Below are 16,224 nucleotides of genomic sequence, written 5' to 3' on the forward strand. Positions count from 1 at the left end.
ATAGAGTCCTGGGCAAGACCGACATTTTTATGGCAGCTATTTTGCCCAACCATGAGATGGGATGTGCTCTCTACTGGGCCAGGTCTCGTCTGACACTCTGGAGGAGGAGCTGATAATTCAAATGTGAGGACTCCACAACAGTCTTAGCTATCTGAATGCCTAAGTATGGGATGGATTGCGGTTGGCATTGAATTTGCGAATTTTAAGAAATTTTAGAAATGCAAACCGGAAGCTTGATACATCTGGCCCTTTGAGCCTTATTGTCTGTGGCTGAGATTGCAATGAACTTGCCCCTCACCTCCACCTTCATTGTTTTCCACAGTAGGAAGATTGAGGTATCTGGTGTGTCATTAAAGTCTAAAAAGTTGGAGATGACCGTCCGTGTCTGAGCCACCACTTCAGGTGGCGACAAAAGAGTAATCCTGAGCCTCCAAGGACAATGGGCCCTGAAGTGGTCTGTAATAGTCAGTGTAAGGGAGACAGCTGCGTGGTCTGACAGGGCGCATGGCTCTATGCCTATCTCCTTCAGACACTGTTGGACATCTCAAGTACCCAAGAAAAGGTCAATGCGGGCGTAGATTTTATGAGCATAGGAGTAGAAGCCCTGGTTTTGGGGTGTCTATTCCTCCACAGGTCGCTCAAGTCTAACTCCTCCAATGTGTGTAATCCCCTTAGTGACAAGGCTCCCGCCCCCGTATCTAGAGGCTGACCTGTCCCAGTTGTTGTTGAGGACAATATTAAAGTCGCCCCCAATGAGTACCTGTCTGTCCTGCGGAGTCATGTCCTCGCCCAGTGCTCGACATATGAACCCCTCCTGTGTCTGATTAGGCATGTAAATGGAGGCCACAATGACCTGAGAGGCCCCTAGGTGTATTCTGAAGGCTAGTAGCCGGACCAGTATTTTTGGCACTTTGTCTCCCACCTTCCTCCAGAATGATCGTGACACTAAGAGTGCCACTCCCGCTACCTTGCGTTCTTGTGAGGAGAAGTGTTGTATTGGGAAGGTCCATAATCGTAATTTATGGTAATCTGCAGGGTGCAGATGGGTCTCCTGCAAGAGACACAAGTCCGCTCTGGTACTTTCCAGGTAGGAAAGGATTGCCCTGTGCTTGGTTGGGTTATTTAGCCCTTTAACATTGAGTGTTATTATTTTGAGGGGTTGCGCAGTCCCTAAGTCATGGGCCCGTAGATGTCTACATCTTCTCTGTGTCCCTCTCCCTTGGTGTGGCTAAGGCGTTTGCGGTCCACTCTATCCCTGTTGAGCTTTATATGCCTGTGTGTAAGCTTTGGGGCACCTTCCCCTGGAAAAAAACCCTTAAACAACAACAACATTCCTAACAGCCCCGTCAGGGGGAGCCGGCGTAGCCCAGAAAAATGTTCTGTAGTCTGGGAGAAAAGCGTCCCGGTTACCATTCCACCATCAATTATCCCGCCGCACTCACTCATGCCCCCGCCCCTTCGGTCTGTGTCGAGATGTCCGCAGGCCCCTCATTTCCCCCCCCCCAAACAGGTGTCACTGAGTCCTGGTGACGGTCTCCAGGTCCGCCCTTTGATCTGACGCTATTTTCTATGGGTCTGGCTTGGTGCTCCTCAACGGGACAGTCTGCCACTGGTTGAGCTTCCAGCACCCACAGTCGGGTCTCGTCGAGTGGGGGTGATCCTCTGAAGGTGGCTCCAATTGCAGCAAAGTACAGGCTTCTTTCAGTGAGCGCAGTTGGTGAAGTTTGCTGTCCCAGCGGAGATCGGGCAGAAGGGATGGCCCCAGGAACAGGGAACCCCTTTGTCCATAAGGTATGAGGTGATCGGCCTAAAGTCCATTCTCTTCTGTAGGGTGATTGCTGCCAGGTCCTACTAAAGAAGCAGCGAGTGGCCCAAAACTTCAGCAGGTGTTGCTCCCTTGGTAGGTAAACAATAAGCTCCTTAAGGGGGAAGTCGTGAACACAAACCAAAATGTCCGTTGGGGGTACATGGGCCTGTCTTGGTGGGCCCACTCTGTGAACTCTGCCCATTCGTACTTCCTTATCCATGTTCTCCCCTAAAATCTGGCGAAAGAGGGGACTAACGTACTGGGAGATGTCATCCTCTTCTTCCGCCCTTGGGGTCCCCCATGCGGATGTTATTCTGCCTCAAGTAGTTCTCCAGGTCCTCCGTGTGTGCTTGGAGCATGATTTGTTGCTCCTTTAGGTTAATGACATCTTGCTGGAGTTGTTATATCTCCTCGTCGCCGTTGTGTTTGTGCTCCTCCAGGGTGTTCACTCTCTGTCCAACTGCTTCTAGCTTGTGACTCACTTCCTTCAGGTTCCGGGACAGATCATGCTTTACCACCTGTAGGTCTTCTTTTAGGATTACACTAAGAGAGAGTATATGGGAGAAAGGAGATAGAAGAAGAACACACAACCATACTCGACTCCCAAAAACAATACTAAATCACAAATGAGAGTACGGGGTTCTTGTAACGTGAGTAGGTCGGTAGTGTATCAATTATGACACTAGACCACTCGTGAACCTCAACTAGAGGTGAAATGTGGGTGAGCTGTGGTGTGGTGTGTGGTCTGTGAGGGGGATTTCCTTTACGGACTAGGTGGTCTCACACACTATATAGTGTCATGCTTCATCATATGACCACCTAGCCCCACCCAGGTAGGACAGTGCCACCTGGGCGGACTCAACCTCACTGTTAGAAGAACAGGAGGGAGTGCGTAAATTAATTTTATTTCTGGAAAAGGGGATCCAGCTATGCTAGGGAAATAAAAACACCTACTTAGATACCCCAGTGGATTTTAATAGAGGGTTCTGTGTGGTGTGATTAAAAAGGAATGGGGAACCGGTGTGAGAGCAATGACTCACAAGGTCACCTATCTAAAAGAAGTAGCCGACATGTTTCTGCCCTTGAAATTGAGCTATGGAGGGTCTCTGGGCATTCATCAGGGCATTGGATCCCTGTTGCATATGCTTCTTGAGCGCTGCACAAATAATTACAATAGAAAAGGGGTGGAGGAAGGGCCTACCTTAACCAAGGGAATACCTGGGGAGGACCTACAGTAAATAGGATAAAAACAGACCCAAAAATGACAGTGATAAGGTAATACACAGCAAACCACGGCACACGTGACATAGTTCATGCAAGACGCAGAAGTACTGGTTGCAATTTATGACTAACAGTTGCATCAATGTTAGCTATGCATGGAGGACAATTGGCACGGGAAGACAATTTCTTACCCTAACACTCGAGGCTAGTGGCCTCTGGTATCCTGGAGAGGGAGCGTCCCCTTATAGTCAGACTCTACGGTTCGAGGAAAAAGGCAGAAGTGAAGAACAAAATGAAGGTGGATGGAGAAATACAAAGAAGGAGAAAAAGGGGTCTCAAGTGAGTAGAATGAAAGGGGAGGGGAACAAGAGAGACTAGAGAAGAGAGGGGCATCTATTAGAGTCCAGGAGAGAGATGGCCAGAATGACCTAAACGAGAGGGGAGGCAGAGAGAAACAGACAGCCTACACAGATAAGGTGATTAGAGGGGAGGCTAAAACACTAGAAACAGTAAGGATAGGGCAATAGAAGATAAGACGTGGGGACATTAGAGGGTAATCCATAATGGAAGCAGGGAATGGTAGAAAACAAAGTAAGAAAACAAAGTAAGAAAACAAAGTAAGAAAAAGTAAGAAAGAAAAAGGTTAAGATAGAAAGAAACAAGAGAAGGAGGCGAAGAAAAGTCAAGGGAGAAGGGGAAGAAGGGGAAGAAATGGGAAACAAAGAACAAAGAGAAAGGAAAATAGGAAAAGAGAGGTCTCTTATCTGTGAATCCAACGCTGGCTGACTCACTGCATCAAAGGTGGGCGCTCTCTGTGCGCCTATATCGACCTCTCCTCAGGACCGCTTGAATGAAGTGGCCTGGTTATGGGTTGTGGATATAGTGATCCTAATTAGATAGGATGAGATCCATCTGTTGGTAATCACCATCGCGGCCCGGGTGTAACAGGAAGTGCTTACGAAGTGCCTTCGTTTGTAGGTATCGGCAAAATGTGGACCGGCCGACCCCGGTCATGCTGGGGGCCGGAAGTGGCCATCCGCGACTGGGGAGCGCCCTAAAGTGACGCTGCCCTCGCGTGTGCAGGTGACCATACAGGGAATCCAAGCTAGGCTGAGCCGCTGCGCTGGGGGGCCGAGGCTCAGGGAGACCCTGTGAGCGGGGGCGGCGCTGTGTGGAGACGCCCTTCCTGCATGTGTTTCCGGGAAACGTAGTTTCCCAGCAGCACGGCAGGCTGCTTGTGGCCCTACTGTGCGTGTCGCTGGGAAACGTAGTTTCCCGGCGGCATGGCAGGCTGCCTGTTACCCGGCGAGGCCGATAGGGGGGGGGGAAAGAGGGAGAAAGAGGAAGAAAAGGAAAAAGGGGGAACAGGAGGGGAAGAGGGATAATAAGGGGGGGGAGGCAGGGGGAAAGGAGGGGTGGGTAACAGAGCAATATGGAAACAAGGGTGGGGGGTTGGGTTTGGGGGGGAAAAGAAAGGGATATATAAAGGGGGTCAGGGGTAGAGGAACAAGGGGAAACCAGGAAGGGTAGGGGGAGGGGGGTTTGGGGGAAGAGTGATAAGGTGCGAAAGAAATGGATCGAGGGGAAGGAAAAAAGGAAGAAAAAGAAAGAGAGTGTCAGGAGGTGAAAGACGGAGAAAGAAAGAGAAAAAAAGAGGATAAAAATAAAATAAAATAAAAGTAGGAGAAGAGAAGAGCAGATAAGCAGAAAAACGAACAAGGCCCAAAATGTAAAACCAAAGGCGAAAACACAACGCACCAACAACCGCCCCAGTGTAACAGTAAACCGCAACAACCCACACATGGCAGAAGTATTGCGGGGAGGGAAAATTAAAGGTAGGGAGGGAAACTAATGGGGGAAAAAAAAGGGGGGGGGGCTTGAGTAGGGAATGGGGGTCGGCCGGTCCACATTTTGCCGATACCTACAAACGAAGGCACTTCGTAAGCACTTCCTGTTACACCCGGGCCGCGATGGTGATTACCAACAGATGGATCTCATCCTACCTAATTAGGATCACTATATCCACAACCCATAACCAGGCCACTTCATTCAAGCGGTCCTGAGGAGAGGTCGGTATAGGCGCACAGAGAGCGCCCACCTTTGATGCAGTGAGTCAGCCAGCGTTGGATTCACAGATAAGAGACCTCTCTTTTCCTATTTTCCTTTCTCTTTGTTCTTTGTTTCCCATTTCTTCCCCTTCTTCCCCTTCTCCCTTGACTTTTCTTCGCCTCCTTCTCTTGTTTCTTTATATCTTAACCTTTTTCTTTCTTACTTTTTCTTACTTTTTTTTCTTACTTTGTTTTCTTACTTTGTTTTCTACCATTCCCTGCTTCCATTATGGATTACCCTCTATTGTCCCCACGTCTTATCTTCTATTGCCCTATCCTTACTGTTTCTAGTGTTTTAGCCTCCCCTCTAATCACCTTATCTGTGTAGGCTGTCTGTTTCTCTCTGCCTCCCCTCTCGTTTAGGTCATTCTGGCCATCTCTCTCCTGGACTCTAATAGATGCCCCTCTCTTCTCTAGTCTCTCTTGTTCCCCTCCCCTTTCATTCTACTCACTTGAGACCCCTTTTTCTCCTTCTTTGTATTTCTCCATCCACCTTCATTTTGTTCTTCCCTTCAGCCTTTTTCCTCGAACCGTAGACTCTGACTATAAGGGTACGCTCCCTCTTCAGGATACCAGAGGCCACTAGCCTCGAGTGTTAGGGTAAGAAATTGTCTTCCCGTGCCAATTGTCCTCCATGCATAGCTAACATTGATGCAACTGTTAGTCATAAATTGCAACCAGTACTTCTGCGTCTTGCATGAACTATGTCACGTGTGCCGTGGTTTGCTGTGTATTACCTTATCACTGTCATTTTTTGGTCTGTTTTTATCCTATTTACTGTAGGTCCTCCCCAGGTATTCCCTTGGTTAAGGTAGGCCCTTCCTCCACCCCTTTTCTATTGTAATTATTTGTGAAGCGCTCAAAAAGCATATGCAACAGGGATCCAATGCCCCGATGAATGCCCAGAGACCCTCCATAGCTCAATTTCAAGGGCAGAAACATGTCGGCTACTTCTTTTAGATAGGTGACCTTGTGAGTCATTGCTCTCACACCGGTTCCCCATTCCTTTTTAATCACACCACACAGAACCCTCTATTAAAATCCACCCGGGTATCTAAGTAGGTGTTTTTATTTCCCTAGCATAGCTGGGTCCCCTTTTCCAGAAATAAAATTAATTTACGCACTCCCTCCTGTTCTTCTAACAGTGAGGATGAGTCCACACAGGTGGCACTGTCCTACCTGGGTGGAAATCCCCCTCACAGACCACACACCACACCACAGCTCACCCACATTTCACCTCTAGTTGAGGTTCACGAGTGGTCTAGTGTCATAATTGATACACTACCGACCTACTCACGTTACAAGAACCCCGTACTCTCATTTGTGATTTGGTCTTCTTTTAGGGACTGAAAGAGCCCCTCGAGGAAGGACCGCATGATTGGGCCCTACCCTTCTTCGTCGCCCTTTTTCTGGGTCATAGTGGGGGTGGGGTGTCCACCTCTGACTTGCCCTTCATAGTCTTGGCCAACCTGTCCCAGACTGATCTATCCTTTTTGGAGCGTGAAGCGGCCATTGCACCCCTCTTCGACCATCAGGTGTTGGAGGGCCCCTTTTCTCTATTGATTCGTCCCCGCACTCGCAGGGGACCCTCAACGTCGTCTCACCTCTGGACTGGCAATGTGGTGCAGCTCCCTCTCTTCCGCCGTCTCACTCGGACTCTGATGGAGCCCATCCGGCAACCTGGCCGCGCCCAAGTCTCTGTGGGTCTCTCTTGGGGGGTATTCGATGGGTCCCACTTGGCCCCTGGGACCCAAGGGCAGCCTCTCCCTTCCCCGGTGCCCCTCCCTGCGAAATGTTGGTGGGTCTTCTTCTTGCCTCAGTTGAGGCCCCTTTTTGTCACTCTGCTGCCCGGTTCCGGCCTTCTCACCCCCAGGCCTCCCCCAAGCTTCTCAAGGACCTCCTCGGTTGGGCCGGCCCCCTGTGTCCTCTGCGTAGCCTTAGCTGCTGAGGGCCTCCGTGAGGCCACCGAAGGCGACAGGCCAGGGGGCCCCACGATCTGGCTCCCTTCCTTTCCTGCAGTCTCACTGCTCAAACTCTTGGCCTGATGACGCTCTTTGTGCCCACTTGTCCATCTTTAGAGTCCGGGCCCTGAAAGGCTCATCCCCAACCGTAATGCTGCCATGTGCCAACTTATGAGGGGGGTCGTCAGCGTCTCCCCAAGACGTCACAGGGCCTCCCCGCGTCGCTATCTAAACACACCCCAGGCAGGCTCCACTTCTGTCCCTGCAGGTCCCCATGCGTCACATCCGCAGCCCTGGGGGCCTCCCTCTGCCACAGTGTCACAGTCGAGCCCCTGCGGGCGCTGTCAATTTGAGAGCCGCGCAGCTGCGGGCCAGCAGGATCACACTCTATCACCTGCCAGCTCCCGCGGCTGCTCCTTGCGCCTTTGTCGGGCTCCCTGTCCTCTCCATAGTACACCTCAGGCAGGCTCCACTTCTGTCTCCGTGGGGCCGTTGGCGTCACCTCCCCAGGCACGTGGTCCCCCCTATGCCTTTGCCACCATCTCACGGCTGAGCTCCCGCGGGCCCCGCCATTTTGGACGCTGCACGGCCACAGGCTCATCTTCTATCGCCCAAGACACAGAGATCTGCCTCACCCATCTGCCATTTTAGAGGCGTGTCCCCAGCAGGTACTGTTGTGTAGGCTCTCATTATCCTAATGAGACTACTGGATTTTTGGGCGTCAAGATCGCTCGCAGTGTGGGGGACTAAGTCTGACCCTCGGTGAAGGACCCTTGTCACCCCAAACCTGGTTTTTGCTCCGGCTAACTAGCAGTGCCTCATCTCTCCCGAAGGGAATAGACAATTGGGCAGCCGAGCGCATGACATCTTATTACTTCCCAGGGAAGTCGTGGTCACTCAGGTCACAACCGGTTCTCTCATACACAGTGCGGTCTCATATATAAATGACAAAGGCAGTTTGAGTTTTAAAGATTGGTTTAATAAAACGACTGCATTTTAGATAACAAAGCGTGAGCTGCTATAACCAGAACTATACAACACAGTAGGATTAAAATAGTAACGAGGAGAGTGAAACACAGAAATACGGCAATCATAGTGCAACTAAATTATGTTCTCTCTAAGTTATATTTTGAGCACAGCCTATGAAGCTCTAAGCCTGCCTTTCAGGTTCCCCCGGGAGGACATCAACCCTCATACCTGAGCAAAGGCCTGTAATCTGCATCAGCATCTGCAACAGGGCAGTCAGCATCTAGTTGTGGGTTCCTGGTCGGAATCTCCCTCTTACTTGTACCAGGACTAGAAAGTGTTTTTATAACTAACACGCTGATGTTCTATGAAACGTCCCTACATAAGAATGTGTACTTTCTACGAACCCTAGAGACTAAACTTCTACCATGTCTATCGGCAATGTACCAGCCTGTATCCATGACTGAAGAACAGAGCAAGCAAGAATGCATTGTTTGAGAACACAGTGCTAAAGTAAGCTAAACAGTGTGATAGAAGGAAATAAAAGAAGACCGTGAAACTGGTTATTGTAAAATAACAGTGCGAGGTTAAATAAAATGCATCTAGGGCAAAGTGCACAGAGGCTTAATACATTAAGCAAACGCGCATAAAGCTATATTAAAAATGGCTACACTACAGTACGATATGACCATCAGCAGCACAAGCTTCCGTCCCACATGGCGTAGATACAATACAGACATCTACAGGGCAAGGTTTATGTTGTATTGAAGAACACATGTAATACAGCCATAAGCTTCAAAGAAGAAATGTTTATTCTTAATTGGTCAGCACAGATGTCCTCAGCAGCCGCTCCAGGCCAAGACAGCAAAGTCAACTGTCTTTCATGGAACATCCGTTGACCCCGGAAACTGATAAAACAAAACACATGGCAACATTCTACAGAAGCCTTTGGTATGTAAACATAACATGACACATCCTCCCCTTTAAAACTAAAACTGAACTAACCATGAACCCAAAAACATTTCTAATACATGTTTGGATAAGATGATATATAAAGATAACACAAAAAGTTAAAGCATTTCAGACTCATTTAAATATTTAGGTTTACTAACATTCCTCCTGGGTCTTTGAACTCTTTCATAATGGGTTTCCCCAAAGCAGAGGAAGCAACAACAAGCTTGTCAGCTTTACCCCTTGTGCATCTGTACCTACATGCTGTCCTGAACCACTCTATAAACCAGCTCCATCACCAAGTCTATTATCTTGCAAACCAACTCCCCCGATGATCATTAGATTTCCTTGTCCGCCATTATGCTCTCTTACCCTTTGTCCCCATCAAAACTGAATCCTCTCCCAGCACCAGCTGCTGCATGTAGATTTTTAGGTTCAGGCTTGTGACCATGAGCAACCTTAGCAACATCTCTTTTGTTCCACCACTTCCCATTTTCCACCAGAGTGTCTGGAAACTCTCACCACCTTAGTATCAGGATAATACTTTGAACCCCCATTTTCTTTACCTTTGGGTCCCCTCACTCTGACTCTCTCTCCCACAAAAAATTGCACATCCTTCACTCTTTTGAGATTGTCATATCTCATTCTACCTGCGGCTTGAAATTGCTCTACTCTCACCCTCACATGCCTGATATCTGGAGTTGACTCACTCCTCTTAGTCTCCTGCACCACCCATTTAGGGGACAGCTCATTGAAGGAATGTCTTTCTTTCAATAAAACAAAAGGAGCGATTCCAGTCGTAGAATGTGGTGTGTTGTGATAACACCAAATTCTGTCCACCACAACATCTTCTACCTGTCTCCTAACACAATTGGCCATTTGTATAGTCTCCTTAAACATCCTATTCACTCTCTCAACTAAACTATTCCCTTGCGGATGAAACAAAGCAGTAGTTAAATGTTTCACATTAAAACTTCTCTGGACTCAACCATACATTGTGACATGAATTGAGCACCATTATCAGTAACTAAAAATACATGAATTCCTTCATTGCGGAATAATTCTTTCAAAAACCCAATCACATTATCTGTGTTTGGTCCTCTCAAGAATTTGTATGAGACCCATTTGGAATGATAATCCACAGCAATTAGGATATATATCTCTTCCATTCACACTGACCTCTAATAGGTCCAATAAAATCCATTCCTAGCTTTTCCCAAGGTCTCTCAGGGAATTGTACAGCACCTTCCAAATACACACACCTTTGTCAGCATGTTTATATTCACTACAATCCCTCACCATCATCTCTACCTCATTATCCATTCACGGCCACCAGTAATACAGGTGCAACAGCTTCCCAGCGCCAGTAATCCCTTCATGTCCTTTGTGAGCTAGTTTCACTAAACTGCTTCTCAATTCACTAGGCAGAACCAAATTTTCTTCTCTCATCATTAGGTCATTTTCCACACTCAGTTCCTCTTTTACTTTGAAATATGGTCTCATTTCTTCTGCTAATCGACTTTCTCCAGGCCAACCTTAACAGACATATTTCCTAAGGACAATTTGACAATTATCCTTGCACGCTATCTCTTCTAACATTGTCTTGAAATGACCTCATCTAACACAGACAATCCATCAATCATCACAGTCATGATATCATCATAATCACATCTCACTTCCTCTGGGGCACATGGTACAGGACACCTGGAAAGAAAATTCGTCCTGCAACTTTTACCCCAGCTACATGTCTCATCTTGATGTTGAATTCATGCATTTTCAATAATAACCCCATCAACCTGGGACTGATTTTGTTAAATGTTTTGTCATTCCACAAATATACCAATGATTTATGATCAGTGACCACTGTACATTTCCTTCCCCACAGGTATGTTGAAAAATGATTTACATCCCATACAAAAGCCAACGCTTCTCTATCAATTGTGCTGTAATTCTTTTCAGCCTCAAAAGACGTCTTGATGCTAACACAATCAGGTTTTCCTTAGCCTCAACCATCTGGCTCAAAATGGTGCCCATACCTGTTCCTCTAACATCAACAGTATCTGTAGATGGCACATCATCTCGGAAAGGTTGTAAAGCCGGAGCTTTCAATATGAGAGTTTAAAGTATTTTGTACGCTTGTTCTTGATCTTCCTCCCACTCAAACCTTGCTCCACTCTTCAAAAGGGTCCTCATTGGTTCAGTTTGGAAGGCAAAACTTGGTATAAACTCAGAATAATATTCACAGAAACCCAAAAATGACCTTAGTTGGTCTTTATTTTTGGGTGTAGAACATTTTTCAGTCACTATTAGGAGATCTTCCTTGGGTAAAGTCTCCTGTGCTGTCATTTTGTGCCCCAGATAATTTACTGTTTCAGCCATGAATTTGCATTTTTTCATCTTTACTGTGATGCCATGATCTTCAAGAATGGCTAACACCTTATCTAATTTGTGCAGATGCTTTTGAACTGAATCAGAATCATCATATATCGTCCTGATATGCAAACATGCCACTTTCATCCTCTAGTAGTTGGTACATGAGTCTTTCAAAAACAGACGCCGCTGAAGCCAGTCCAAACGGCAACCTTAAAAAACACAATGCACTAAATGGTGTAACAAAGTTTGTAAGGGAATGAAATTCCTTGTTGAGTTCAACCTGATGATAGGCTGCTTTAAGATCAATTGTAGAAAATACTTTCATTCATGCAATAGGGTGATCTGTGCCCAGTTTAAGTATCATTCCAAATGTCTCTTGGTCTCTACACCCTAAAATATTGTAACCTCTCTTAGCTATATATACTTTTGTACTTATGATCTTGTGTTGATACTTGATTCTATCTTTAAAATAACCCATCCTATCTATCTCCGGACCCCCAAATGAAATTGTTTTTATATTGGGTGGTAACAATGTAACCTTTTTCCATTTCAACTGATATATATATTAAGATATAATAGTAATAGGCAAACCAGAATCCACTGTAACATTCATGTCCACATTCCCAATTTTCACTTTACAGATGGGATCCTTGGAGGAACTTGAAGCAGGTCTGAAAGATATGTTAGGACCAGAAAGCGTGTCAACTAACAACACACATTTCTTTCTGAAATCGAGATCATCTACATTGTCAAGCAGTAAAGGTTCTTGTTGTGACTCAGCTAACATGACCTTTTGAGAATTCTTACGCACCCGTGCAAAATGGCCTGTTTTTTTACATTTCATACACATATTACCAACTGCTGTTCAATTACTAACATTAGCTACATGAAACTTTGACCCACACCTAAAGAAATGTATAGTCTTGATTATTTCCCAGGCCACTGAACGACACACAGATCCTTGTTTTTCTCCAACCAGCACCAGAAGTCCCCAACATTTAAAAGTAAATACACATGGTTTGGAGCCACAGAATAGATTGAAACCTTCCTGGGATATTCCACCAACATTAAGAGACACACTAGACCTCCCTACCGTGGCAACTCCTTACGTGGTAGTTCTTGCAAATGTCCCTACTTTACTTGTGGATAATAGGGAAACATGGACAGCTTTGAGGAATAAATCCTTGAATTGGATAGCGACTCGTATGGAACCTGGCATGATCAACTCACTCTTTGAAGATATTAAAATGGTCAGAAGGGTAAAATGGGTGGGTGGGAACCACAAAACATTAAGAGGCGACTGCGTGGTACTCTCGTTTAAAACCCCAAAATTGGTTCAAGACATTTTGAGTAATTTATGTTCGTGACAGATCACCGATAATGGTATTTTACTGCTCCCTCTAGGTTTTTTTTATAATTCTAACGAAAGGCATGATCAATCTAGTCTTAACTCTGTAAATCAACAAAGTAGATATGAGAGAAATTACCAGACCGTGGGCAGGATTAGCCCTGTACCGACGAGTCCTGTGCCTGACCTACTGAAAGGTGGTGATGGCCTGGTGGGGAGCATAGGAGACACAAGGAGGGAAATGGAAAAATTACCCAGACAGGACGCTATTGATGAAACTCCAACAAGTGGAGCTTGTGCCAATTGGCTATATCTACATCAACCTCCATATTCCATATAGAGTCGGAGATTAACATCTCCTCACCAGCAAGGAAAGTAATACAATACGTATTTGTGGGACCGGGTAGAAACATAGTGGGAGATAACTTTTTATTCTGGAACGTGGCGGGTCTGGATACTAATATCGAGAATGATGAGTGGCTAGAATTTATCAGGTTTTTTTCTTGAGTTTGTTTACAAGAGACTTGGTCCTTGGATCCTATTCATATAAATGGTTTTAGGACATTCCACACCCCTGCAACTCCTAGCTCACGTGGCAGGGCCAAGGGCGGACTGTCCACATTTATTTCCAATAAGTTTAATTTAGTAAAGGATTTTAGCTCAATTTCTAACCCGTTTTACCAATTGATAGTATGTGAATTAAAAAATAAAGAACATATGGCGATTATTAACTTTTATAATAATGCTCCCCAACAAAGATTTTTATCTATACTTAGGTTACTGCAGGAAAACTTGGATCGTGTGTGTAATTATTCACACAAAGAGACCTTTATTGTGTGGGGGGCGATTTCAATACTCACCTGTGCCCTCAAATAGATGAGAAACCTTGTTCCTTTGGCACAGGTAGAATTGATGACTCATTCCATTTCACACATAACCATTATGGTAATCTGTTGAATGATGTTTATTCAAATTCAACCTTTTTTCTGCAATATTTTAAGTGGTAGCAATTCACAGCTAAGACCTACTTTTAATGGCAGATGCACTAATACAATAAGGGCCATATGTACGAACACTTTTTCCCATAGACACAGAACGGGTAAAAACGTTTGCTACATCTGGCCCTAATTGATTTTATATTAGTTTCTAACAATTTTGCTTTTTGCACATTTGAGTATCAAATTCATGATATTGTGTTCAGCGATCACTATCCTCAAAGTTTAAGTCTTGCACTGCCTCAAGCTGTTAATAAACAGAGTGGTGCAGCAGAGAAGGTAGTGAATATTGAATTGGGCGCAAGGAATGGTTACACTATTCGGTGGTCTCAGATTGAACCTATAGGTTTTATGAAACAACTGCTGACTAAATACTCTAACGAGTTCGAAACTTGTCTTTTAGATAATACCAGATCACAGGAGTGTATTAAAGCATTCACCATAATCACTACTGGAATAAAACAGTCTATTACAGCAAGTACGAGGAAAACCAGATTACGGGGAGACAAAGGGTGGTTTGATAGTGAATGTACACAGGCCCATCAGCGACTTAAACAGCACCTACATAGCGAAAACCCTGACAAATATGAAACCGCTTTTTTTAGGAAAGAGTATAAAAAGGCTATAAAAAACAGGAAACAGAACTTAAAAAATGAGGCATGGCATTCTCTCCACGATGCAAGTCTTCAAAACGACAATGTCAAATTCTGGAGGATAGTCCTGTGTGATGGAACGCCACCAACTATTGAAATAACCATCATGGAAGAGGAGAGGGTTACTTATTTTTCCAGCATATACTCATCAGAAAACCTAGCCCTAGACCTAAACGTTCATAGGATGGACTCCTACCCTATTATGCCATCATTTAGTTTAAATGAGGTTATTGATGCTATTAATACTAGCAAGAGTGGGAAAGCACCAGGCCCAGGTGGTGTCCCAATCGACATTTATAAGTCAAACTTTTTACTATGGGGCCCATTACTGACACAGGTCTTACGAGCCTGTTGTGACACAGCCTTTATTTCAACCTGGGCCGAGTCCATTATTGTCCCGATATTTAAAAAAGGAGATCGGCAAAATCCAGCTTGTTACCGACCAATCTCATTGCTCGATACTCTTGCAAAGATTGCTGGACGCATTGTACTAAACAGGCTGCAGGATAGGACGGAAGTTAATAACATCCTTTCAGATCTACAATATGGCTTCAGGGCTGCGATAGGGACGGTGGAACAGGCCCTGAATTTAGATAATATAATTGGCAAATATAATAAGGCCAAGCCAGGAGTCTTATACCTTGTATTTGTGGACCTGACTTCAGCATTCAACTGTGTAATCCACAGTAAACTTTGGCCCATCTTACTGGATATGGGGGTAGATATCACAATAGTTCACTTCATCTGGGAACTATATTCAGGAGCCAGTGCTAGGGTGTGTTACGGGTCCCAGGGGGAATGTACCTCTACCTTCCCTATAAAGCGGGGGGTACGTCAAGGTTGTGTTTTAGCCCGCTTATTGTTTGCCTTATATACTAATAAATTAGAGGATGTTCTATCTACTGCTTGCAGAGACCTTCCATGAGTTGGTCCTCGAAAGATTCCAGCACTTATGTATGCGGATGATGCCGTTCTGATGGCGCGTACCCCAGTAGCCTTGCATCGATTGTTAACAACTTTTGATAAGTATGTGGAAGACCTAGGTCTTAGAATTAATCATTCCAAAACCTTTCTAATGACCTGTGGCACAAAACCTGTAAAGAAAATTCAATTCACACTAAAAGGTGTCAAATTAGACGACACAGAAACTTTTTCCTATTTAGGAATCATGTTTGATAACAAAGGTACTTCTTTGCAAGCTATTAGGTCTAGGAATTTATTATTTATGAAAACTATCATGGCCTTAAAGAATTTTTCTAAGAAGGTTGGTAGGGCTACCTCTAAAGATATGATGGTAATTTTTAATGCGAAATGTGTTTCTGTCGCATCGTATGGGGCAGCCCTTTGGGGACATAGGAAATGTAATGCCATACAGCTAGCCGAAAATGATTTTCTAAGGTCCATCCTAAGTGTGCCAAAATCTACTTCAGCTTTGGTGTGTCATACAGAAATGGGGGCAACATATGTTACTGATTTAATAAGAACGCAACCAATTTTACTTTAGCACAAGGTATAGACTTCTGACTCTGCTAGGCTGAATAGGGCTATCATTGAAGATGCTCAATCATTAACTTATTCACTACAAATCCCATAGCTGAATTATATAAAGAACTTCCTTACGGACGTGAGCCAACCTGGGTTATTCTTTCCTCCAGAAAAGCTGGAATCATTTTCTAGGAAAGGTTTGAAAAAGATCTGCCTTACCTATCTGGCTGACTTGAGGTGGGCCATTGAGTCACAGAAAGCTAGTGTAAGGAGGAATCTTCTGTTACAGCAAGTAGATGGCATGGAACCATACCTAAAATACGTACTGAATTCAAGGCACCGATACGTCCTCGCAT

This window comes from Pleurodeles waltl, chromosome 1_1 (assembly GCF_031143425.1).
Source record: "Pleurodeles waltl isolate 20211129_DDA chromosome 1_1, aPleWal1.hap1.20221129, whole genome shotgun sequence".
In the NCBI taxonomy this organism is placed as follows: Eukaryota; Metazoa; Chordata; class Amphibia; order Caudata; family Salamandridae; genus Pleurodeles; species Pleurodeles waltl.